The 26,876-nt window shown below is 42.4% G+C and overlaps 1 protein-coding gene and 1 pseudogene across 1 annotated transcript in view; both read left to right on the forward strand.

Moving 5' to 3' along the window:
• Positions 1-8,043, forward strand: part of LOC115409380 (major histocompatibility complex class I-related gene protein-like) — a 48,059-nt pseudogene extending 40,016 nt beyond the window's left edge.
• LOC115409384 (major histocompatibility complex class I-related gene protein-like) overlaps positions 1-26,876 on the forward strand; it is a 112,623-nt gene that overhangs the window by 61,622 nt on the left and 24,125 nt on the right. The gene's annotated exons all lie outside the window — the stretch shown is intronic.

Below are 26,876 nucleotides of genomic sequence, written 5' to 3' on the forward strand. Positions count from 1 at the left end.
GCTGGAGACCCCTTGGCCCGCGATTGAAGTGCCCCCAAAAAAAGTGGCCCACCGCCAAATCTAATTGCAGACCCCTGGCCTACAACATAAAATCTCATATTGGTATAGTGACAATGGTTACAATACACTCAACAATCATTGTTCTGATTTTGTAGAGACCTGCGCATACACTTGCCCTATTAATGCACTGATAATTAGTGATGTGAAGATGAAGCTTCATGAACCACTTTCTTCATTTTCTGAAGCCACTAGATGGTGCTATCTGTTCAGGAAATGCTTGAGAGCACACTATTGCCAGTCCTTCAGCCTCTATCTTAGAACAAAGAGTGCCATATAGTGGCTTCAAAAAATAAAGACAGTGGTTCATGAAGCTGCATCTCCACATCCCTATTGATAATATAGTTTTTGTGTCAAATTCAACAGTTTAAAATATTTAACAACTGAAAAATATTTTAGGTGGGCTGAGGGAAGCAGCATTGCACCATATGTTCCTCAACTAAATTGAAGACTTGGACCTTGATGGAAAAAAAAGAAGTAAACACTAGTGATGTGGAAATGAACCCCCTGCACTATCACTGCCTGCTACTTCCGACATTGCACTCTCTCACAGTTTTATCCTTTGACGCTGCCGCTGCAGCATGGTTCACTCAATTGCTGTTTAGGCAGCGCAATGATGTGGCCGTAACCTCAATCGTCCACTGGTGGTTGACTCACTATTGGGTTAAGAGAGTGCTTGATTTGACATGCAACAGAGCCTGCTTTTTCAATTTTAAAATCACTAATGATTATCTATATTTAATCGCGGCAGCCAAAATCGTGATTGTGATCAAAATTTGATTAATTGTGCAGCCCTATTGTCGACCCAGGGCATTGGGTAGGCATTAAAACATGACACCTCATTCACCTTGCGGTAGTCCACACAGAAGCGCACAGACCCATCCTTCTTCAGAACCAGAATAATGGGGCTACACCGGGCACTGTGGAACTCCTCTATTACTCATTTCCAGCATATCAGCTAACTCTTGCTGAACTACTCTTCTTTTGTGTTCAGGCATCCTGTAGGGCTTGAAAGCACTGTTGCCCCCAGGAAGTCTCAATATGGTGCAGTGTAAGGCCACATCCACATGAAGACAAATCCAGGCCAAAACTCAAAAATATTCGATCAATTCACCTTGTCATCCACACGAATTCAGCATTCCGTGGATCTGAAACTGAACATTTTTGAAACCAGGTCCCAGAGTGAACAGATCCAAAAACTGTTGAATCCATGGCTCCGTATTAATTACTCCTATTTTGGAGCATTTCCTGATACGCTTGCGTCATTGCGCTATGTCGTAACAAATGCGCATGTGCAGAACACTGTAAACAACAGTGGCGCTGTGCAGTGTAGCAGACGTCCTGCTGAAGACCGCGAGCCTTTTGCCGATTTTACCGCAAAATACTGCACTCCCTCAGTACCACGAGATACAACAAATCAACGTGGAGAACGCCATGCTTCATGTAATGTTGGATGGAGCACGAAAAAGATCAGGAAAGGCTACAAGGCGGAGGTGTTGGGTCAGACCTGGAAGAAGTAGCAGCTGGTGGGACAACTTCGTGAAGGGAGTTGTCATGGACAACTGGAGGGAGGGAGAACTTTCGGATGTCCCGAGAGTCTGTCATCACTTTCACTAATGAGCTACGTGAGCACATCGAGGGCCAAACCATAAACATGAGAGCCCTAATTGACCCGTTGAAGAAGGTTGCCATGACGCTTAATTATCTGAGCAATGAGGGAAGGCTATGGAAGACTGCTAATGCCTTCGGTGTGTCACGGCAGGTGGTATCCGTCATTGTCAGGCAGACCTGACGGGCAAACTCCATCCACCTTGGTCCTAAGTACGTGAAACTACAGTTTACTGAAGAGGGCTTTCGTCGTGGCCACGGCATGCCCCAGTGTCTTGGAGCTGTAGATGGTAGTCACATTGAAATAAAGCAACCAGCTTCCAACTCCACGGACTATGTCAATAGAAAAGGCAAACACTCTCTAAATGTCCAAGCAGCGACTACAGGTATCAATTTATGGACGTCCATAAATATGGAACGCAGCCCAAACCGCCATCTCGGTTGAAAATGCACATTAAAACTGTATTTGTATAATGAAAAAAACACGTCATAAACACATAATCATTTCATCAACCCGTCCGACGTGTTCAATAAGGAAGCTTGATTTGACAGAAACCCGCCCAATCTGGCAACACAGAGCTGCTCGGTCATACAGCTGTATTCCACAGAACAGCCAAGAATCTAAACACAGCTCCAAAAAATTAAGAATGCAGGCAGCAAGCGCGCATCAAGGAGGCAAACCACACGCAGCAGTCAGGAAAATAAAATACAATATTAAACTCATCAGGCTGGTTTTCACAGAAGTTCAATCCTCTGGTTTTTCTGACTGGAGGCAAAAACCACAGGTGCACAGGTCTGCTGCTCTGTCCCGAATCTCACTCCACGACTCTTCTGCAAGTTTGTCTGATAATGTCACTATGACTGACTCTGATAAGTCTATTGTGGATGAAAGCTCAAGAGTGGGAGATTGGAGCTGCTCAGATATGAATTTTGTGACCCGGAAAAGCTCCTCAAAAACCGTGAGAAGCAGGACAAACTGTTCATCAACAAGACCGTCCGGCAACGTTTAAAAACAAACGTGTCCATGTTTTGACCAGCTTACTACTGTTAACTTAATCACGGGTGACCATAAGCCTCCAATACAAATTATGGTCAGGTTAGCTAAGGCGCACTCACAGGAGTGACGTACTACGTAGCAGGAACCCAGAGTGACAGCTCAGCTGTCATCGCAGATGCCTGTCTGAATGCCGTTACATGCGCCGCAGTGGCGCTGTTGGATTTAAAACTTTTATTTTTTCTTGGTTGGCTTGTGGTAGGGCTACAGTTCTTGGTGGGGCTTTAGCCCAACCAAGCCCCACCCTGGCGCCGCCTATGCCTGGGACCCTTACCGAGATCCATACCATACAGTGGTATGTTGCTCCCAGACCGGAGGACAGTGATCTGATGACTCGGATCACCTGGCCCACCTCCATGAAGTGACAGTTGGAGCCCAGATATCTGGGCCATCCACAGCTCCAGTTCTTCTGCCCTAGTGTCTGAGAAGTCCCTGGTGGGTTGGGAAGAATGCTCGTAGCATCTGGGACCTGATTAGATGGAAGTACCGTGGCGGTGTTAATGGGGGCGGGGACACCGTCTAATGTTTGCTGCCATGCCACGGCATGTCATGGCCTCCTGTGTGGAGCCGGGACCGGCTGTCTCGAACTTGGAGCTTGGCTCTCTGCCTCTTCATAGGGATGGACCACCAGGCGGTCCTCAGCCAAAATGATGGCCACATCCAAATCACCGGAAAATCATGTTGATGATCCATTCCTCCTGGGCGGTCCTGAGTGGCTGTAGCCACCTGATCATGGCGTCACTCAGCTGGAGGGCGAAAGTGAAGGTGAGCTACCCGGAAAACGTGGTGTTGGTCCTCCGGGCAGAGTCCCAACTGATCTAGGACTTCCCTCTTGTTGTCTTGCAAGTTCCCCTGGCAGCAGAAGGCATGCTCAGTGCAGCCATCTGCACTTCCCTGGCCAGGAGGGGAAGTAGCCTCACCACCCACTCTGCTGCCAGCCAACCACATGCTTCAGCCGTCCCCTCGAACATTTCTATGAATGTTTGGGGATCTTCCATCTTGGTCATCTTGGGGAGGGTGATCCCCTGGGTGCAGCCCTTCCAAAAGCTGAGTCTGCTCCTCCGTCTTCCCGATCAGTGACTCCATGCATTGCAGGTTTATGATAGCCTGCTCCTGCTGCAAGCGGACCATGTCTGCCATCATTCTGGCCAGAGCTTCCATTGGCTGCATTTGGCTGTCTCTCTGTCATCCTGGTCTGGTGAGTTGGGCACCACTGTAATGTGTCTCTCTCTTTTTCTGGACATAAGTTTTCCACATACAGAATGATCACAGGATGACCGAGTTCAGCTCTTTATTGTGATATGTCACTCACAAAGCTCCCAGACTGCCTTTCCAGGCCTCCCTCGAGTCAGCGTCCTCCGACGCCTTCACTGTGGGGGGGTTAAGATTAGGGATGTGCGATACAACTTTTTTTCAGACCGATACCAAGTACGAGTACTTCATCTTCAGTACTCACCGATACCGATACTTGCATACCGATACTTTATACACATAAAATTTAAAATAATGCAATGAGATTATTTTTGAAAATGAATTTTATTTCCAATAAAAAGGCAGCCCAGCCACTGTTTAAGTCCAAAATAGTAGTCTGAAAAATAAAACAAGCAACTGAGTTTGCACTTATTTAAATGAAATTAAGTGCAAGATAAAACAACTTCTCTGAGTTTTACACTTTACATAAACTAAGGTTTTTAAATGTACTAATTTGAATGATTTTTTTATGAACTAAAGTCAAAGATAGAAAAACCCCTGAGTTTAAAGAGTTTCTCGTGTTATTTGTGCTGCTCTCGGATCTCTGCTCTTCAGTTTCTCAGTCTTCTGCAGAGTTTGCTGTCGAGTTGCTGCCGGAGTTTTCTTTTTTTCCAGCACAACAGAGTCAGACTCTCGTCCACAAGCTTCGCCCTGAGGTGTTTAAACAAATTACTAGTGGTAAATGAACAACATCGCGCACCTCCTTTAGCAATTTTAGCATTGCAGAGTTAGCATTCTGCAAAGCTCGGCTCGTTTTCACTTATATAACAGAATTTCCACACCGGCGGAGTTCTGGTGAGACGAGCAGCCGTTCTGGATTCATCCTGTTGTCTCTGCTCTGGATGAGACTCATGGAGAAGTCAGCCCGCTGCAGTGTAGCCCTGCGCCTGTCAGCGCTCCAGAGAGGAGCTTCTTCCTCTTTCATATTGTCGGCAGCTTGCATCCCATTTGGTTGCACTACCGCCAACTGCTGGTGAGGAGGGCTTACTACGCGTGGGGTTTTCTTGCCGTGAGTATCGGCGGCTGGCATCGGTAGCCTTCACGAGTACCCGATATCTTGAAATAAGGCCAGTATCGGCCCGATACCGATACCTGGTATCGGTACTCGCACATCCTTAGTTAAGATAATCAATAATGACTAGATGACTAGTCATAGATGCCCATTATCTCTCTATGGCGCTTTCCCTGAGCCACCTTCACAAATAGTTGAGCCTAACCATGCCACCATTACAACTCTCTACAGAGGAAACTTTGACAGGACACCTGTCAACTCCTCATCTCCAACCACTTCTGAGGACACAACACATCAGTGCACTGAGCCTTTTATTAAGTCTATGCAGAAATAATACAATTTACCTGCCTCCACCTACCCCAGAAGCTCTTCTGTTTCATTGTCCATGAAACTACTAATTGTCCATGAAACTAATTGTCCATTGGCCTAACCCAACCAGTACATTTAATAATGTATCTTAAACTTGAGCTACATGAACATGACACATAACATTAAACACACTAACTTGAGCTTGTGAAATGAAACAGCGAGTTTGTTGGTTTTTTCTCAGAGAAAGTCTGTTTGTGTCTTTCTGTCTGTCAGGTGTTCACATTAATCAGCGGATGTCTGGTTGTGAATGGGACGATGAAACTGATGAAGTGAAGGGATATTGGCAGTACGGTTATGATGGAGAAGATTTCATCATTCTGGATATGAAGACAGAAACATTCATCGCTCCAGTTCCTCAGGCTGTTCCCACCAAACACAAGTTGGACACTAACAAAGCCCTCATAGCTCAGCAGAAGTACTACCACACTAAAGACTGTCCACAATGGCTGAAGAAGTTTGTGAAGTTTGGTTGGAGCTCACTGATGAGAAAAGGTAAAATGTTTGGAGTTTGTCTCTCAGCTTCTCTTCTTTCATGTTGCTCTCAGCATCTCCTCTCCTCTCTCCATCTGGCCTTCTTTCATCCCTCTTTCCATGGCCCGTCTCTTCCTGGCTGCAGTGGCTGACATGAGAGAGAAAGAGTGTAGAGAAGAATCCAGTAAAGAGTGAGGTGTCTTCCTGCTTGTTCTCCAGATCTTCCCTCAGTGTCTCTCCTCCAGAGACTCCCTCCTCTCCGCTCACCTGCCACGCTACAGGTTTCTACCCCGACAGAGCCCAGATGTTCTGGAAGAAAGACGAGGAGGAGCTCCATGAGGACGTGGTCAGAGGAGAGATCCTCCCCAACCATGACGGGAGCTTCCAGATGAGCGCTGATCTGGATCTTTCAGGGCTCAAAGATGAAGACTGGGGGAGGTACAGCTGTGTGTTTCATCTGGCTGGAGGACAGGAAGTCTCCAAGAGACTGGACAAACGGGACATCAGGACCAACTGGAAGACAAATGATGGAGGTCAGAGACTCTTCATTTCACTCTCATTCTCTCATTTCTCACTTTAGGGAATCAAGTCCAGCGTCATAGAAAGTGAAGTTCACTTCAGTCCAGAACTTTCCCTCATTTCCCAGAGGTCCAAACCTCCAGAGTTCATCTGGATTGATCTCCACATGTGACTGAGGCCTGGATCCCATCTGTCAGTCTGTGAATGCAGCGTCTTCTTCCTGCTTCCACTGTCCAGAAGCAGATGGGATGTGAGCCTCATGAGAGCAGCAGATCAGAATGTGGAGACGTTCCACTGACAGTGTCGATGCAGCCTCAATGCAGCCACAGTCATCTTGTCAGCAGTCTTTGCCGCTCTCTGCAGGCAGCAATGCTGATGCAGCTGATCAGGATGCTCTCCATGCTGCAGCTGGAGGAGCTGCTGAGGCTCTTTGGAGACGTCCCACACTTCTCACACTCTGACATCAAATGTCCAAACTCCTCAGAGAGCTGAGCAGCTGTTTCTCTGCAGGGTTTCCCACTGGAGCTGCTGCTGGAGGAGTTGTTGCTGCTCTGTTCCTCCTGACAGGCTGCATCATGGGACTCATCGTCTACTTGAAGAAACGACCTCAAGGTAAAGTAGAAACTCTCCTTGTCCAAGTTTCTTCCTTTGGATGTTCCTCTTCAGTGATTTCTCCTCTTCCTTTCAGACACAAATGACTGAGAACAAGCTTTGCTCTTTGTTTTCCAGCCTCTGAAACTTCCTCTTCATCAGGAGAAGATCCAGTCGTGAAGAAAGTGAGTCCATCAAGTGAATCCTGTCAGAAATCAGGCCGTCGTCTCCAACACTCCAGTCCAGCTCCAGATGTGACATGTCATGAACATGTGGTGTTTGGATTGAAGACTTTGGACACATTTCTCTCTGTTTGATCTGCTGTGTGGACACAAACATGGATTCCAGGTGAAAAGTGGATTGAATCCCACTAAAAGAGGATTCTTTGTCTTTCTTTGTCTTTCAGGGGAGCAGTGAGGAGCAGAGCATGTCAGAAACCTCTTCATGAAAGGAAGAGTCCAGAGAGGCTCCAGTCATTGTGTCTGATGGAGCAGGAGCCAAAAGAAATGATGGAGAAGTTGCTGATTGCTCCACTGTGAGCTGCTCTCCAGGACGGGGCTCCTTCCTCCCTGTGGATTGACTTTGCTTTGGTGGAATCTTGCTGCAGCTTGTGGCTCTTTGAGTGTGTTTGGATCAGATGTTTAGGAGGAGGAGGCTCCTGCAGCAGTTCTCACTCTGACAACTCAGTGAAAATCCTCTTTGGGCTTCAATGGACATGAAGACAGTCTACACTGGAAATTCTAACAAGTTCAGTTTACTGGAAAGAATTTAGGAAACCGATTACTTTGGGAAATGTCAGTAAAAGAACTTCATTGTGTCCAGTAGAGTGAAATGATTCTTTCTGAGTGAGCTGAGCTTCTTTTAAAGCTGTGAGTTCTGAAAGAGTCTCAGTAATGTTCACATCAATTTCATTCAATTAAAACTCTTTGAGTCAAGTTAACTTCATATATTCCACCAAACAAACGGGATTACCTGACATTAGTAATAGATTACACTTCATGTTTCTGAGCTGAATCCACTTCAATAAAGTTTACAGGAACTCCAGAAAGAAAAGTCACAGAACTTCAGACCCTGAAAGTCAAAAAGCTGAATAAAGTCACTCTGAGCTAGAGTTGCCAACCGTTCCTTGAAAAACGGAATCGTTCCGTATTTGGACGTAAAAGTTTGCGTTCCGTATTGAGCTGAAAAGGAACGCACTTTGTTCCGTATTTTTTTGAGAGTCAAAACCTGCGCTTTCTTATGAAAACTTACGGTAAATTGTTCACCGGCTCTCTGACGTTCTGTGACCAATGAGCTGACAGAGATGGCTCGACAACACAGAATCACTCTTATCTCATTGGTAAAAAAAAAAGACCGTTCTTAGGCTACGGCAGCTCATTGGGCAATAGTCAGTTTGGTCACAGAGCGCATGGGAAGAAGTAAATCAAAACATTAAAGCAGCAGCATGGCTTCCATAGACAGGTAAGTTTGTGCCGTTTCCATATCGGATATATCATGTTTAGTTCATTGATGTGTGTCTGCTGCTGCAGACTGTGGTGTGTTTTCAGTTTAGAAACGGAACCTTGTTGGTTTTTCTGTTCAGAAGGTTTTTCAGTTTTGATTTTGCACTTTTTTAGTTGAAAATAAAAAAAGAACATGTTCAAATTCAGAAGAGACAGCAGCTGTTTGATGTTATTTTGCACATTTAGCAAAAAATATAGAATAGAATAGAATAGAAGACTTTATTAATCTCACAGTGGAGAAATTTACAGGTGTATCGGCTCATAGAACCCACAGCAGGGTGCAAAAGTAATGAATGGTGCAATAATTCACAAGTAACAGTGCAAATCATACTAGGGTTGATAATAGAAGCTCAAGACAATGACGATCTGACTGTATCTACAACCTGAGTCTTAAAAATATAACAGGAAATATATAATATATACAATATATACAATACAGTATGTAATATACGATGCAATATATAACTATACAGTATGATATAATATGTACAATATGTTTTAGTGGAGTGAATGGATGATAAAGTGTCGCTGAATTTCTGAAAGGGGGGGTGCAGGATATTATAATGTCCAGGATTAGGTTATATTCTACACAGTAGAACTGTACAGTCTGACAGCGGTGGGGATGAGAGGCCTGTGGTAGCTCCTTCCTGCTCTGAGGGTCTCAGTCTCCTCTGAAGGAGCTGCTGAGCTGCTCTACCGTCCGGTGCAGTGGCTGAGAGCTGCTGTCCATCATGATGGTGATACTGGAATGATAACTGTCTCACTGTAGGCCTCAAACACAAACTGATCAAGCTGATCATGACTTATTGTAGGTGTAATGCAGTAGCCTAATGTGTTTTTACAGTCTGTAATAGGTATAACTGTGGCAAAATGCTGTTATATATGCGTTTTTGACCCCCCAAAAACCCAGTTTTTTTCAGCTGCTCGCGAGAGGCGTTCCTTATTTCAATCTCTGGGAGTTGGCAACCCTACTCTGAGCAGTTTGACAGTTTGATCTCAGTAAATTCAGCGGCTGTCCCAGAAGCAGACTCCATCCTGACACTAAACACCACAAACTGAGGCTCAGCTTCAACAGTCTGACTCTCTGGAAACCACTAAAGACCTGCTCTGCTGGACTTTGGCTTTTCTCATGTTTTCATGTTGAAGTTGTGGGCGGAGCTTCTGTTGTCCGAGGCTCAGCAGCATCTTCTGGATGAAGCCAGATGTGTTCTTCACACCTTTGGGCTCATCCAGATGCAGAGCAGATATGAAGCCCAGCAGAAGACACAGAGCTGGAGAGCTTGTAGGAATCTCTTCATGACAATGTTTCCTCGGAGGACGACTGCAGTGCTGCTGAGCTCTGGCGGCGAGTCGTCAGTCTGACTCCAAGACAGGGGTGGAAAGTAACGAATTACTTTACTCGCGTTCCTGTAATTGAGTAGCTTATTTGTGTACTTATACTTTTTCAAGTACTTTTTAAGAAGTGTAATTTTACTTTTACTTAAGTACAGTTTCTTTTAAGTAATGTACTCTGGTACATTTTACATCACAAACGTTACTGAGTAAAAAAAAAGAAAAGGAAAAAAGGCTTTAACAGAAGAGAAAACGCGTTCTGGTACTGAATCACGGGAAGGAGAGTTAATTGGTGCAGCAGAGACAGACATGGCGAGCATGGAGACAGGCGAAGGCGTTGTGGTGGACGACCGTGGAGAGGTCGAGGACACAGATACAAAAACTACAGTGCACCCCTGGCTCCTGTGCGCAAGCATGTTGAGGTAAGTCGTGTTTCTCGTTTTCTTTCCAACAAGCTAACTAACGCTGTTATTCGGCTGGCTAATCATGTGCGCAAGTTAGCTTGCAACCTGACGTGATCAGTATTACAGGTACCACAGCATACATCCTACAGCTGCTCCCCCCCGTGGTCTGTACAGTTCAGGCATGATTTGGCAGCTTTTTAACTCTTTTATCGCCTCCTGATAAATGCAAATTTGCAAGCTCGCCATTTAGCGTCTGTCTTAACCTAGTAATCCTACAGCTGAGAAAGCAGAGTAATTCATGATGCCATTCATAAACGGACACTTTCTTCCCTCCGTTTTCCAAAATAACTTTGCTCACACTCCAGCAGACAGGATGGAGGCACTGATTCTGAAGCCAGTCTCCATTTTTCTCTGCTGACATGCAAACGACAAACCGCAGTTTTTTTTTTTTTCAAGCCTCCACTTTTAACGCCAGAGAGGGAGCCCTAAATCTTTTCCATTAGCATCCTCAAAACAAATTAACAAATCACAATTGTTTAAGTTGTATCTGTTCTTTTATGAGATCATTATTTGAACCAAACTAAGACACACTGTGTGAATACATTCATAATTTAAGATCACAGTTTCTCCTGTTTATTATTATGTACCTCATACTTCACGTTTTTGTGACCAAATTTTGCATTCTGATGCACAAATGCATTAGCTGTAGAAACATATCTATGAGTATAATAAATAAAATGCTGAGTATTTAATAAAGGTAGTGATTTACATAGTAATGAAAATATTTGTTTATTTATATGTTTTCAGAGGAGACATCCATCAAAGCTGAAGGCCTTTGGTGACGGGGTGGCAACACGGAAACAAACACTGGGGCCTCCAGGAATGCTGCCCAAACAACCTAAATGGGACGACATGATGGCACGACGACAGACGTGTGCCACAGGCAACAGTGGACAAACTTGTCATGAGCTTCATTTGTGTTGGGCTCATCCAGCTTCTGTGGTAGAGCGAGTATATATTCAGACAGTTCATGTATATAATTGAATTTGCTTCACTACCTGTAAATAAAACAGTTTAATTGATATGTACATATGCATGTCCTCGTTTCCTTTTTGCACAACACAATAGAGGCAGAAAACACCTGTTGTTAAAAAGTAACTTTTTACTTTTACTCAAGTACATTTTAAATTATTTACTTTTACTTGAGTAGATTTTTTGACAGGTAACTTTACTTATACTTAAGTAAAATCACATCAGAGTAACAGTACTTGTACTTGAGTATAATATTTTTGTACTCTTTCCACCTCTGCTCCAAGAACCCGACAGGAGCCCTGAAGGCTGAAGTCCTGCTTCAACAGAACAGAACACACTTCCATTCATTCTGTCAGCACCAGATGTGTTTGGAGCTCCCAGCAGATTCAGCATCAGAGCCTTGTTTCCTGCTGTGACAGCCACACTTCTGCTGTCTGTTCTGCTCAGGAGACGATATCTGACTCCTCCTCAGTGTTGGAGGGTTGGACTGTTCTGTCTGAGGCCGTTTTGTGTGGAGCTGTTGAGCCTTTAGCAAGACTGGAAGCTGGAAAGACTTTAGAGGCTGAAAACTGTCCCTGAGGAAATGTCTTCAATGTTGTTTTTATTAAATTATTCAAATAAATCCTGCTGTCAGAGGCTGTTTTGTTTCTGGTCTCGGTCTTTGAGGCTCCAGCCTTGATAAAGTGTTTCGTTTGACTCCAGACCTGAACGATGCTGTTTCTTCTGAAATCCAGTCTGCTCCAGATGTTCTGCTGAAGTGTGTTTGAGCAGCAGAAGCTGTGAAGATGAAGGGCGAATCCCAATTCTCTGCTTAATCCTCAATCTTACTCCTCATTCCTCAAAATGCGCGCTCCTGTGAAGTTAAGTGCTGTCCCATTCCTAAACAAGTTGAGGAAAGGAGCGAGACTAAGGAGCGTTATCTCCCTTAATTTTGACATTCTACCAGACCCAGGGCCGGCTCTAGGCATAGGCGAACTAGGCGGCCGCCTAGGGCGCCACGTCCCGAGGGGGGCGCCGCGGTCGTACAAGGGGCGCCACGACGGTCTGTGTTCCGTGTGCCCCGCTGTGCAGCGGTCCGACGCACCGCGCTCCTCGTCCTCGCACCCCCCCCCCCCCCCCCCCCCCCCCCCCCCCGCTCAACAAATGTCGGGACCGCTCGAAAAACACGCTCCCAAGGGGCGCTCGTCTCGGGCTCGCATAGGGCGCCTCTGAAGCGCGGGCCGGCCCTGACCAGACCTACCTTGGAGTTAAGGAGAATCCAGACTGCTTGTTAAATAGTTCGTTTTGCTGTTATTTTATTAATAAAAAATGGTGTATATTACTTTGGGAGTAGTTGTATTAACTTTCTATCACAGATAATATTTACAAAGGCTATTAGAAAGAAATCAAGAAAATTCATTTGAATGCATTTATTAACAAGGTCATACAGGCAAAATGTTAAACATTTCTAATGCAGGGCGCATTACTTACAATTATAAAGGGCGTTGTTATAGATCATTGACCAAAATTATCACTGCTCCCCCCTGGCTAAACTTTTTTCCTGCAGGAAACGCTGCACTTCTTTCGGCTTTCTTCTACCCTCTTGCGCAGTGCTGCCCCCTGTGGTCCAAGGACGCAACTGTCTTTAAGGGTTTTTTTTTTTTTTTTTTTTTAAATCAAATCTTTATTTAGAACAAAGTATTTACAAAACAAGTCAGGGTGCAAAATATATAGACACAATTCAAACTAGTGTATATGACACAGAAAACAGAAATTTACAGCAAATGGACACTATATATATACAAAAATGAAAGAATAAAAGAACAGTAAACAAAGGCACAAGATGCAGGCACAACATTTCAAAAAAGCAAGGATTTAGAAATAGTTGTGATCAATTTTTTTGCTTTCTTATTAAGTTTTTCCATCTTTTTCAGTGATTTAAAGTATGTGGTCAAGGAGTGGGTGAAAGCAATGAAGGAGGGAATAGTGTTGTTCCACTTACAGCATTGTAAATAGTATTTACCCAAAATAACCACAAGATTGATGACATCCGAAAATTGTGTGTCCAGATTGTCCATAAAGTAGATAATATCGTTATAAGTAAATGGAGGAATGTTTTCAATTTTCAGGGACAGCCAATTATGAATTTCACACCAAAATATGTTGACTGGGGAACAATTAAAAAACAGATGGTCTAATGTTTCACTTTCAGTTGAACAGAAAGTACAGGGGTCCACATCAAATCCAAATCTTTTTTTAAAGAAGTCATTAACAGGGTATATTGCTGATATAATCTTAAAATGGGTTTCTTTTACTTTAGGGGTGACAGGGAATGAAAGGTAGAAGGAGAAAGACTTTTTCTTCAGAGAAATATCTATATTACGTAACGAGCATGAATCAAAACCATTCCAATTTTTCTTTTTAAAGGTCAAACTGATGTTTTTGTTGTCACATTTTTTGTCCAATAAGTTAACCTCACCAACTCTAAGAGAAGGTAGAGAAGGGGAGGTAACAGAGGACTGAAAGTTACTTTGTATCATACGGAGTAAGGGAATAGGAATTGCTTTACATAAGTTGGCAAAGTCTTTCCTTGAAATAGAAATGTTATACTTTTGGACACAGTCTTCAAAGGATAATAGCTGACCAGCAGGATTCAGTAAATCACACACATAGTTCACATTCTTTTCAAACAAGTCTACCTTAAAAAGGGATTTTCTGTTTAACGTTATAACCCTGTTGTTCCATAATAAAGAATTGTGGGGTGAAAAATTATGGGAAAATACCATTTTCCAGAACAGTAAGGCTTGCTTGTGAAAATTAGATAGCTTAATGGGAATTTTAGGGATTTCAAAATCACATTTAAGGAGGAAAATAAGACCTCCAACTCGATCAAATAATTTGTTAGGAATATGGTACCAGATAGATTGAGGATTAGAGATACATTCTTTTAGCCATTTGACTCTGAAAGTTGCAATCACAGATTCAAAATCCATAGCTCTAAAACCTCCGTTTACATATTCTCGAACCAGCTGCGACTTCCGTAAATAGTGAGTTTTATTTTTCCATATGAATTTGAAAATAATAGAATTGGAAGATTTAGTCATTTTAGGTGAAATATAAAGGGAGTGGCAAGGATAAATAAGTCTGGAAAAACCATCGGCCTTAGACAAAAGAACTCGACCAAACACAGACAAATCTCTGGAGAGCCAGTGGTTAAAAGTTTTCTGTATGGAATTTAATCTGGGGATAATGTTTAGACTTTCTCTATTACTCAGATTTTTTGTAATAATTAGTCCTAGGTACTTCACCTCATCTTTTATTGGAATATTGGCTATATTGGTAAGTTTGCAATCATGAATAGCCAATATTTCACATTTGTTAAGGTTTAATGTTAAACCTGATGCTTTTGAAAATACATTAATCTTATTAATAGACAATGGAACCATATTTTGGTTTTTTAAAAGTAGTGCTGTATCATCCGCAAACTGGCTGATTAAAATTTCTTTCCCGAACATTTTAATACCATGAAGATCTGGTGAATTTTTTAAATATATTGCTAACAGCTCTGTAGCTAAAATGAACAGTAGAGGACTTATTGGGCATCCTTGACGAATGCCTCGTTTAATAGGGAACCTTCTAGACACACCACAGCTTAAAGATACACTACTATTTATATCTTTATAAAGCATATGAATGATGTTACAAAAGTTCGGGCCGAAATTAAATTTTTTTAAAGTTTCGAGCAAAAACTGATGTTCAAGAGTATCAAAAGCTTTAAAAAAATCTAAGAAAAGGATGAAACTGTCATGTGAAATCAGATGATTGTAGTCAAGTAGGTCTAAAATTAGACGAGTGTGGTTATGAATGTGTCTTCCTTTGATAAAAGCTGACTGTGTTTCATCAATTATTTTGTGAATCCCTTTCTTTAGTCTGTTAGCATAAACATGAGCCAAAAGTTTGTAGTCACCACATAGTAGAGTAATAGGTCTCCAATTGTCCAAATAAAGTTTATTTTTGTTTGGTTTTGGAATAAGAGTGATAAATCCTTGTTTCATTGTGGGGGATAAGGTAGAGTTTGCGATGCATTCTTTAAATGCATTAAAAACAATATCCCGAATTTCAGACCAGAAATGTTTAAAAAACTCATTGGTTAGACCATCTGGTCCTGGTGATTTCCCATTGGGCATTTGAGAAACAGCTATATCCAGCTCTGCTAATGAAATTTCAGCTTCTGTTAGAGCTTTGAAGTGTTCATCAATTTGCGGGGTCCATTGTTTCACCAAATTAAGAAAGTGGTCAGCCTCATGCTTTAAGAATTTAGAACTGTAAAGGGATTTATAAAAAGAAAACATATGCTCTTCAATTATATTCTGGTCTTCACTCAAACTGTCTTTTATAAATAGTTTATTTATTGCTTTATTGTTCTCTCTACGTTTCTCTAGATTGAAGAAATATGATGAATTTTTTTCGCCGTCTTCAATCCATCTTGCTTTAGATCGAATAAAGGCTCCTTTTGCCTTGTCTGTGTAGAAGTCATCTAATTCTGACTGTAGCCGAAGGAGTTCAAGGTTATCAGCATCATCAAGATGAGTATTGAGACACAGGGTGTTTATTTTACAGACAATATCAGTTTGTTGTTTTCGTCTTAGATTAGCCAGTTTTTTGCCTTCATAAATACTAATTCTTTTAACATTAAATTTAAGCCATTCCCATTTACCTGTGTGAGATAAGTCCTTTAGTTGCCTAATTTCAGAGATTAAAGAAACTATTTTCTTGCAAAAAGACTCATTTTTTAATAGGTTGCTATTAAATTTCCAATGCAAAAATCTGCGTTTAGGAGAATTAGTTTTAGGTGAAATAGTCAGGGAAATAGCACAGTGGTCAGTAAGAGGAGAAGGACTAATATTGCACTCTGAAGATAATTCAGTTAAGTTTTTTGATATTAACCAGAAGTCTAATCTAGAACATTGAGATCGACTGGTATTGTTCCACCACGTATATTGTTTTATATCAGGATTCATTTTACGCCAAATATCCACAAGATTTAGTGATTCGGAGAAGTCAGATATTAGAGGATAAAAAGAATGAGTTCTGAATTGGGAAGAATAACGGTCTAGCCACTCATCTGCAACCACTTTGAAGTCACCTGCAACTATTACTCTATCAGTTGAGTATTGGGTCATCCAGTTATCGATCATGGTACCTAAGTTGGAAAACATTTTTCTATTTTTGGTCCGATTATTAAAACCATACACATTTAAAAGTATATAGTTAGAATCATTAAATTCAAGAGTAACCATAAGCCAGTGTCCTTTAACATCACTTATATAATCTAAAACCTTACCATCCAGTTGTTTAAATAAAATGGCTACACCTGCTGAATGAGAAGAACCGTGGGAGAAGAATATGTCACCCCAGCCCCACTGAGATTTCCAAAAACTTACATCATTATCTGAAGAATGAGTCTCCTGTAGAAAAAAACAGTTTGCCCTTGCTTGCTCCTTACAAAAAAGAAAAATAGCCTTGCGCTTGGTGCCGTTTCTTAAACCTCTAACATTTAACGATAATAAAGAAAGTGCCATATAGTAATGGAAAGCATTTACAAACTTAAAGCAGGAATAAAAGAGTTGTAACCTTCAACAAATCTATAGTTATATTTAACGCATTAACAACCAGCATTTAGTCTAATGTGAACAGAAAATTACTTGGCAGTAAGTGCCTTACATTAATGACCTTAAGCTTCACAGCCAGAGGACACAGACATTTTAACACACTGATCTGTCAGGAATCAGATATCTCACTGCTGGGATGCAAAGGAAAATAGGGGCAAGAGTTTTTCAGCCAGTTATTCGGCACCCGTCAATCACAGCATGTCCATCCCGCAGATATGCTTTAAGACCTCTTTTCCTCGCCTCTTCCACTTTTGGTCACAGGCGTGTATGAGCTTCGCGGTCCTCCTTACAGAAGTCCTCTCTGAAGCGGATCTTCATCTCGTTGCAAACTTGGGCATTCTTGGACATTTTCCAGACCTGGTCTCGGACGGTTCTCATGGAGAACTGAAGAATGATCTGTCTGGGCCTTCCGGTTTGCCGGCCCAGCCTGTGCACTGAGTCGACAAAATCACGTAATTTTTCAGCTGGAATTGGGACAACCTCGGACAGGATCTTGATTACTTCTTCCCGGGTGTTCTCGCCTTCTCGTTCGGGGAGGCCGTTCAGCCGCAGCGACCATCTTCGCTTGTATCTCTCAAGCTCCAGGCATGCATCTTTCATAGCTGCGTTTTCTTTTTGGAGTGAGTGCATCTGCGTTTTCATCTTCTCAACATCGTCCTTAATCCCTTTCAGAGCAGATGTGTTTGCATCGACCGACTCTTTAATTTTAATAACTGCATCGGTATTTTCTTTCAGCTGCCATTCAACAGCTTGGAAATGTTCATTTTGCGTATCAAACTTCTGAGTCAGAGATTGAATGGCAGCATAAAGGACACCAGTGGAGACCTCGTTTTCTGAACCCGCTGTTTTTTTAACCTTACTCGGCTTTGGGTTTTTCAGCGGGGTGTGAACCAGGTTCTTACGTGCAGTAGGCGTCGGCTCCTGAACTGACTTTTCCACGTCTTGTTGTTCCATCCAGTCGATGTCTTCCTCGTCGCAGGCTTGTTGAAGAGCGGCTAACGAGTATTCATGATCCTTGTTAACTCCGGCCATGTTTGGAACTTCGTACGTAAAGAAAGGGCTTTAAAAAAACCAAAACAGGTTCATAAACAAAGGCGACTGTTCAAAATAATGTTAAGCTGAGCGTTAATAAAGAAAAAGAAGGTTTAAACAGTTAAACTGCAGAGCCTGCAAAAAGTTCGGCTGCTCACTCCGCCATCTTGGAACTCCCCCCTGTCTTTAAGGGTTGTCCCATTTCCAAGTGACATTACATTCCTTAACACTTGTTTTTAGGAGGCACTTAATTTGAGATTGAGGATCAAGGTTGAGGAGTGAGGATTAAGCAGAGAACTGGGATTGGGCCGAAGTCTTCAGTCACATCTGAGGAATCCTCTCCTCAGTGGAACTGTCCTGGATCCCACCAGCAAGCAGCTGAGGTTGTGGGTTCTATTCCAGCTGCTTCCAGATGTTTGTGTTGAGAACTCTTGTAAAAGCTGTGAACTCTCCTGGAGCTCCTCTGTTCCTCCTCCTCTGCTCAGAGTCTCAGTCATCATGGAGTCGTCCCTTCATGGTGTCTCCAGAGTGTTTCCCCGTTAAAACTCAGCTTCACTGTGGTTGATCACACCTGGGTTCAGGCTCTCAGCCCCCAGGCCTGATTCCTGCCACACCTGTTCTCCATCCAGGAAGAGCTCCAGCAGGACCTGCTGACAGAGTGAAGGAGAAGCAAAGATCCTCCAGAGCTGGACGTCCTGCTGAGATCCAGAGCAGAGCGACTCCTGTCAGCCTCACATCCAGGTGTTGAAGTTCCAGAGAAGAGCTGTAGCTGTGACTCAAAGATTTTATTACTGCAGTTTTAATGCATTAAAAACTCTCTCACTGTTTAGTGACTTTAAAAACAATTTTATCTCCCTTCACTGTTTCTTAAGCCAGGTTTACACTTGCACGACTTTTTGCCACGATGTTGTCGTGGCAAGGCGTGCCAATCTGGAGTCACGAACCGGCAGACTCCCGCACTGTTCACGACTAGTTCACGCACAGTTCATGACCAGTTCACAGACAGTTGGCGCACAGTTCACGGACAGTTCACGAACGCGCCCGTCAGTGTCGCGAAGTGACACGATGCATTCACGGCAAATTCACGCATAGTTTGCGCATAGTTTACGAGCTTCCCGCACCGGCACGACGTGGTTGCGCGTGCAATTACGCGCGTCATATACGAGTAAAAAGGGGGCTTCCCCAACCCCGGGTCATTTTTGGATTTGCTGTGGAACAGACAACATGCTGACTGCCAGAGACTCCATCACTGCGGAGAAGAGAAGACCCTGACCCTGCAGCTGCTCTGTGTTGAAGAGCAGCAGAACAGGCGCTGCCTGGGGCCCCGAGCTGAAGGGGGCCCCGACGGACAGCTGACATCAGTCAGTTTCAATGACAAATTAAAGGCGCTACACTTGATGCTGCAGCGACAGTGGGTCGAAAATCCCCGCATGGGGCCCTTTTCCGGGTACTCGCTGGTGGCCACGACTGGCACGCATTCTCCCGCATTGTCCCGACGCGTTCACAAGGAATTCACGGACAGTTGGCGCATAGTTCACGCCCGGTTCGCGATATTTTGTCGTGACCAAAATTTTGAACATTTCAAAATTCTCGTCCCGACATGGCACGCAGTCCCGATGGGTTTACATGCACTTCACACCACTTTACGAGTGGTTTGCGACCGTTTGCGACTCGATTCGTGGCAATGCGTGCCACAGAATCGTGCAAGTGTAAACCTGGCTTAAACCTGGCTTTAATAGTATTTTTCAAAGGCATTTATTTAAAATTCATTATTGGTCATAAAATTATGCACCAAAAATTTGCAGAATTTAAAATTTGTTTTGAGTCTTGTTCAACCAAATGTTTCTTCATAATTCTGTTGGGGTGAATTTTAATACGCTGAGGCTTCTTGAAAAATGTCCTGAAGCTTTCCTCAAATAATCCAGTAAAATGACAACAGGAGGAGATTATGAAGCACTTCAGGTGTGAAATGTTTCTTCTCCAGTGAATGGAATCTTCTGTAGTTACAGAACGGAAACATCTGACTCTCAGGTCTGCTCAGAGTCTGTTCATCAGCTGAAGAAACCTGAATAATCTGGACTCTGAATCAGAAAGGGAGCGAACACACTGGACACTCATTTCCAGAGCAAGTGAAGCATAAAGCGCCAAAGAAGAAAGAAGTTCACCTAAAATAAAATAAAATAAAGTTAGCCAGGGAGGTCCAGGTACCAGAGGGTCCTGGACCGGAGCTGGACCAGCAGCTCTTCCCTCATGGGGCTGACTGAGCCTCAGCTGCATCGGGGATCGGCCTCTCTCTGACTCCAGCTTCCCTGAACGCTGCAGACGCTGCTGAAGCTGTGGGACAGAGATCCAGAGGAGAGCCCACAGCTCCACTTCACTGCAGCGTCCAGCTCCACACTGAGGAACAGTCTGGAACAAGTCCAGGACGTTTCCACACATCCTCCATCACCTGTCAGTCCTGCTCATCATGAAAAAAGAAAATATTCGTCCAAACTCTACAACTTCATAAATATAAGGAGAATTATCAGTTCAGTCTTTCTAAAGTAAACCTGATCCTCATCAGAGACTCAGTCATGAATCAGGTGATGATGTCCACTGCGTCCATGTGGGAATGTGGTCCTGCTCCTCTGTGGCTCTCCATGGACCGGGGCCACAGCTTTCCCCTCCCTTCAGGAAGTCAGTCTCCAAACAGCTGAGAAGAGAAGAAGCAGAGAAGTAATGCATCACATTAGAAATCTGTCTGGGAAGCAGAAAGAATGTTCTGGTCAGTTGTGTATGTAGAGCACCGAGCTCAAGTGTTGATACTTTCAGGAGCGTCAGGGAGGAAATGTTTGCAAAGTCTCATCAGAAGGTTACCTTCCTCTGTGGCGACGTCAGTACTGATTTGCTTCAGCCTAAAAAGCGTGAGATGACAGATGAGTTCACTGCTTCCATGTTCAGTGTGAGTCTGAACCCACTGATAACAGCCTGGGGAACAATGTCTCACAGCGAGACGCTGACAGACTGTATATTTACTGACAATGAAGACAGATCAGCGAGTGGTTTACTTCTGAAGGACATCACTGATCATTTCCCAGAGTTCACAGTTTCTGAACGTGACTGCAGACAGAAACGGGATGAAGAGGTTACAAGATTCAGGAGGGCGAGAAACGAAAAAACCTTCAATGATTCAGATGTGAACTATGATCACAGAACTGGAGGGAAGTCTACAAATGTCAAAGCACTGATCAAGCTGATGGAAACTTCCTAAACGTATTTACAGCCCTTCATGATAAACACTGTCCGATGCAACAATACAAACTAAATGAACCCATAAGGAGAGACCCGGCTCACTGAGGGACTGTTAAAGGCCTTCAGGAAGGAAAACAACCTGGAGAAGAGTTTTATAAAATTGAGAACAGTTGATTCAGAAAATGCTGATAAAGCAGATAAAAACAAGTGAACTAATATCATGAGAGCAAGTAAAAGAGACTATTAGGACAAAATACTGGAGAACAATAGAGGCAATATGAAGGAAACCTGGACAATATTAAACAGTATCAGGAGGAATGGATCTGCTAACCACAGTGATCCGGACTTTTTCACTGATGAGGAGAAGAAAAGAGAATATGCAGAAGGTGGAGGATACATTCAATGAGTTTTTTGTAAATATTGGAGCAAAACTTGCAGGACAGACTGAGATCCCACAGACAGGAGATGGAGGGGAGAGTCAAGTTCAGGAACAGCAGACTGGGAGCTCAATGTTTTTAAGAGCTTCAGAAAGAGAAGAGATCATAGAAATCATTTCAAAATACAAGAATCAAAACTCTAAAGACTGGAATAATATCGACATGACTCTTGTGAAATATGTCATGGACGGCGTCGTCGATCCCCTGACTGATCTCTTTCATTTGTCTTTCACCACTGGCTCATGTCCAAGTAAAATGAAGGTTTCTAAAGTTTTCCCCTTGAACAAGACAGGAGCCGAGCATCAGCTCACCAATCACAGGCCAGTGTCTTTACCTCCCACTTTTCCAAAATCCTAGAAAAGCTTGGTAACGCTTCCTTTTACAGTACGGTAATTACCATGTATTAACGTGGTAATTGCAAGGTAAGTACCATGTAATAAGGAGAAGTTACTGTAAAATTACCATGTAATTACAGGGTAACTATGTTGCTAATTACCTAGTACTTTTAGAGTAATTACCAAGCCAATTCCAGGCAAATACCAAGTAACTACCTGGTATTAATTATTAATTACTGGGTAATTATAATGTATATAGCAACTATGTCGGTAATTGCCAAGTACTTACTAAGTAATTGCTAAGTAATTACCATGTAATCATTGGGAAATGTAGACTTTTTACTAGGTATTACTAGGTATTACTTGGTACTGCTAGGTGCGTTCGCTATGCATTTCCCTAGTAGTCAAGTGTTTTTTACTACTTACCTGGTAACTTCCCAGTAACTACAACATTTACCTGGTAATTACGGTTGAACTGTAGACTACTGCAAAAGGAAGTGAGGCCTGTTTCCACACTATTACCTGGTAACTACTTATTCGTTACCCAGGAACTGCAAAAATACCTACCTGGAAATTACATAGTTATTAAAGTGGATTTGTACTGTAAAAGGAAGTGAGGTCTGTTTCCATGTTATTACATGGTAATTACTCAGTTGTTACCCAGTAAATAGAAAAGTATCTACCTGGAAATTACATAGTTATTAAAGTGGATTTGTACTGTAAAAGGAAGTGAGATCTGTTTCCATGTTATTACATGGTAATTACTCATTTATTACGCAGTAAATAGAAAAATATTTACCTGGAAATTACATAGTTATTAAAGTGGATTTGTACTGTAAAAGGAAGTGAGGTCTGTTTCCATGTTATTACCTGGTAATTACTCAGTATTTAGCCTGTTACTCGGAAACTTTCACATTACCCCACAAACTTGCACCAAAAATGCAGCAAACCCCATCAGTGTCTGTGATACAGTCTCTGAACAGCACACTGTATCTGTCAGGAGATCAGAGTTTCCATCAAAACCACCATCACCAGCCATAACATTACATGAAGATGAACGCATTATTATTACACTTCCTCACTCCAAACACCTCACTGTGACAGACATGCAAAAACAAGAGAGCTGCCAAAGATAAACATTAGGGATGTGCGATACCACTTTTTTTCAGACCGATACCAAGTACGAGTACTTCATCTTCAGTACTCACCGATACCGATACTTGCATACCGATACTTTATATACATAAAATGTAAAATAATGCAATGAGATAATTTTTGAAAATGAATTTTATTTCCAATAAAAAGGCAGCCCAGCCACTACGTTTAAGTCCAAAATAATAGTCTGAAAAATAAAACAAGCAACTCTGAGTTTGCACTTATTTAAATGAAATTAAGTGCAAGATAAAACAATTTCTCTGAGTTTTACACTTTACATAAACTAAGGTTTTTAAATGTACTAATTTTAATGATTTTTTTTTATGAACTAAAGTCAAAGATAGAAAAACCCCTGAGTTTAAAGAGTTGCTCGTGTTATTTGTGCTGCTCTCGGATCTCTGCTCTTCAGTTTCTCGGTCTTCTGCAGAGTTTGCCGTAGAGTTGCTGCCGGTGTTTTCTTTTTTCCAGCACAACAGCGTCAGACTCTCGTCCACAAGCTTCGCCCTGAGATGTTTAAACAAATTACTAGTGGTAAATGAACAACATCGCGCACCTCCTTTAGCAATTTTAGCATTGCAGAGTTAGCATTCTGCAAAGCTCGGCTCGTTTTCACTTGTATAAAAGAATTTCCTCACCGGCGGAGTTTTGGTGAGACGAGCAGCCGTTCTGGATTCATCCTGTTGTCTCTGCTCTGGATGAGACTCATGGAGAAGTCAGGCCGCTGCAGTGAAGCCCTGCGCCTGTCAGCGCTCCAGAGAGGAGCTTTTTCCTCCTTCATGTTTGTCGGCAGCTTGCATCCCATTTGGTTGCACTACCGCCAACTGCTGGTGAGGAGGGCTTACTACGCGTGGGGTTTTCTTGCCGTGAGTATCGGCGGCTGGCATCGGTAGCCTTCACGAGTACCCGATACCTTGAAATACGGCCAGTATCGGCCCGATACCGATACCTGGTATCGGTACTCGCACATCCCTAATAAACATTTTAATCAAATGGAGTTCAACTTCTTATAAAACAATTTACAAAACAGTGCACATTTTTAGCAGTCAGCCACCTTTTTTTTTTTAAGAAACAGAACAGATTTCTTTTGCAAAAAACAAAATACAAAAAACATTGATAAACAATCACTATAAATCAACATTAATAAGTACACTGCTCCAGTCTTGTGAATTCACATCATCATGTGTTTTCTGCAGACCCGTCTGGTCTACAGGAACCCTTGATCTCCATCATCTCGAATACCCAGGACCGCCGTCGCCAGGTGTTGTCACGTCGTCCACGTCCAGACTTGTACCTCCCTCTGCGTGTGGAAACGAGGACAGCACAACTGTTCCTTCTTAATGCTCAGGGTTTATTCACTGTAACACCCAAACCCCAAACGTGAGAGCTGAAAAAACTACAAATATACATTTTAATAAACAGAAACTTACACAATAAACAAATATACACATTGCACAAAACACAAATATCTTTAAACCTTCAAGTATACACATGAAACCGACATTACAACCGAAATATCCACCCAAGCCTGGACATAAGACCACAGCCACCCAGCACCAGCTGCAGAGCTCCACACTACCACCGCTAGAATGATCAATAAAACACAAAGAAAAACGAAAATATACACACCTCACTGGCTGCTTCACATTGTAAAGGAGGTAAGCCGTTTGTTTTTGCTCTTTTCACGGAGTTTTTTGTTCTTATTTTCTCTCTCCGCGTTTATGTGTGCATCACTTAACGTGGTCCTACCCGGAACGTTCCGCCGTAAACACGCTTTCTCTCAATAGAGTAGGAACCGGAATTTAATTAAATATAAATATCACCATATCACCAAGTGTCTGCAGACGTTCTGCCATAAATAAGCTTTCTCTCAGTCGAGGTAGAACCGAAATTTAATTAAATATAAATATCACCGAGTGGCGGAACTAACCCTCTGCAGACGTTCCGGGTAGGACCACATTAAGTGGTGCACACAAACGTGGAGAGAGAAAAAACGCTCCAAAAAGTATGTAGAAAGAGCAAAAACAAACGGCTTACAATGTGATGCAGTCAGTGAGGTGTGTATATTTCCTTTTGCTTGGTGTTTCATTGATCATTATCGTGGTGGTAGTGTGGAGCTCTGCAGCTGGTGCTGGGTGGCTGTGGTCTTATGTCCAGGCTTGGGTGGATATTTCGGTTGTAATGTCGGTTTCATGTGTATATTTGAAGGTTTAAAGATATTTGTGTTTTGTGCAATGTGTATATTTGTTTATTGTGTAAGTTTCTGTTTATTAAAATGTATATTTGTAGTTTTTTCAGCTCTCACGTTTGGGGTTTGGGTGTTACAGTGAATAAACCCTGAGCATTAAGAAGGAACAGTTGTGCTGTCCTCGTTTCCACACGCAGAGGGAGGTACAAGTCTGGACGTGGACGACGTGACAACACCTGGCGACGGCGGTCCTGGGTATTCGAGATGATGGAGATCAAGGGTTCCTGTAGACCAGACGGGTCTGCAGAAAACACATGATGATGTGAATTCACAACACTGGAGCAGTGTACTTATTAATGTTGATTTATAGTGATTGTTTATCAATGTTTTTTGTATTTTGTTTTTTGCAAAAGAAATCTGTTCTGTTTCTTAAAAAAAAGGTGCCTGACTGCTAAAAATGTGCACTGTTTTTTAAATTGTTTTATAAGAAGTTGAACTCCATTTGATTAAAATGTTTATCTTTGGCAGCTCTCTTGTTTTTGCATGTCTGTCACAGTGAGGTGTTTGGAGTGAGGAAGTGTAATAATAATGCGTTCATCTTAATGTAATGTGATGGCTGGTGATGGTGGTTTTGATGGAAACTCTGATCTCCTGACAGATACAGTGTGCTGTTCAGAGACTGTATCACAGACACTAATGAGGTTTGCTGCATTTTTTGTGCAAGTTTGTGGGGTAATGTGAAAGTTTCCGAGTAACAGGCTAAATACTGAGTAATTACCAGGTAATAACATGGAAACAGACCTCACTTCCTTTTACAGTACAAATCCACTTTAATAACTATGTAATTTCCAGGTAAATATTTTTCTATTTACTGGGTAACAAATAAGCAATTACCATGTAATAACATGGAAACAGACCTCACTTCCTTTTACAGTACAAATCCACTTTAATAACTATGTAATTTCGAGGTAGGTATTTTTGCAGTTCCTGGGTAACGAATAAGTAGTTACCAGGTAATAGTGTGGAAACAGGCCTCACTTCCTTTAGCAGTAGTCTACAGTTCAACTGTAATTACCAGGTAAATGTTGCAGTTACTGGGAAATACTAAGAAGTTACCAGGTAAGTAGTAAAAAACACTTGACTAATAGGGAAATACATAGCGTACACACCTAGCAGTACCTAGTAATACCTAGTAATACCTAGTAAAAAGTCTACATTTCCCAGTGATTACATGGTAATTACTTAGCAATTACTTAGTAAGTACTTGGCAATTACCGACATAGTTGCTATATACATTATAATTGCCCAGTAATTAATACTTAATACCAGGTAGTTACTTGGTATTTGCCTGGAATTGGCTTGGTAATTACTCTAAAAGTACTAGGTAATTAGCAACATAGTTACCCTGTAATTACATGGTAATTTTACAGTAACTTCTCCTTATTACATGGTACTTACCTTGCAATTACCACGTTAATACATGGTAATTACCGTACTGTAAAAGGAAGCGTTACCAAAAGCTTTTTGTTGCAAGGCTGAACAATTTCATTGAAACAAATAAGTTGTTAATGGACAGTCAGTATGGCTTTAGATCAACCAGATCAACAGCAGTGGCCTTAATGGACTGAACAGAGGAGATCGCAAGAGC

This window comes from Salarias fasciatus, chromosome 22, assembly GCF_902148845.1.
Source record: "Salarias fasciatus chromosome 22, fSalaFa1.1, whole genome shotgun sequence".
NCBI classification, from domain to species: domain Eukaryota; kingdom Metazoa; phylum Chordata; class Actinopteri; order Blenniiformes; family Blenniidae; genus Salarias; species Salarias fasciatus.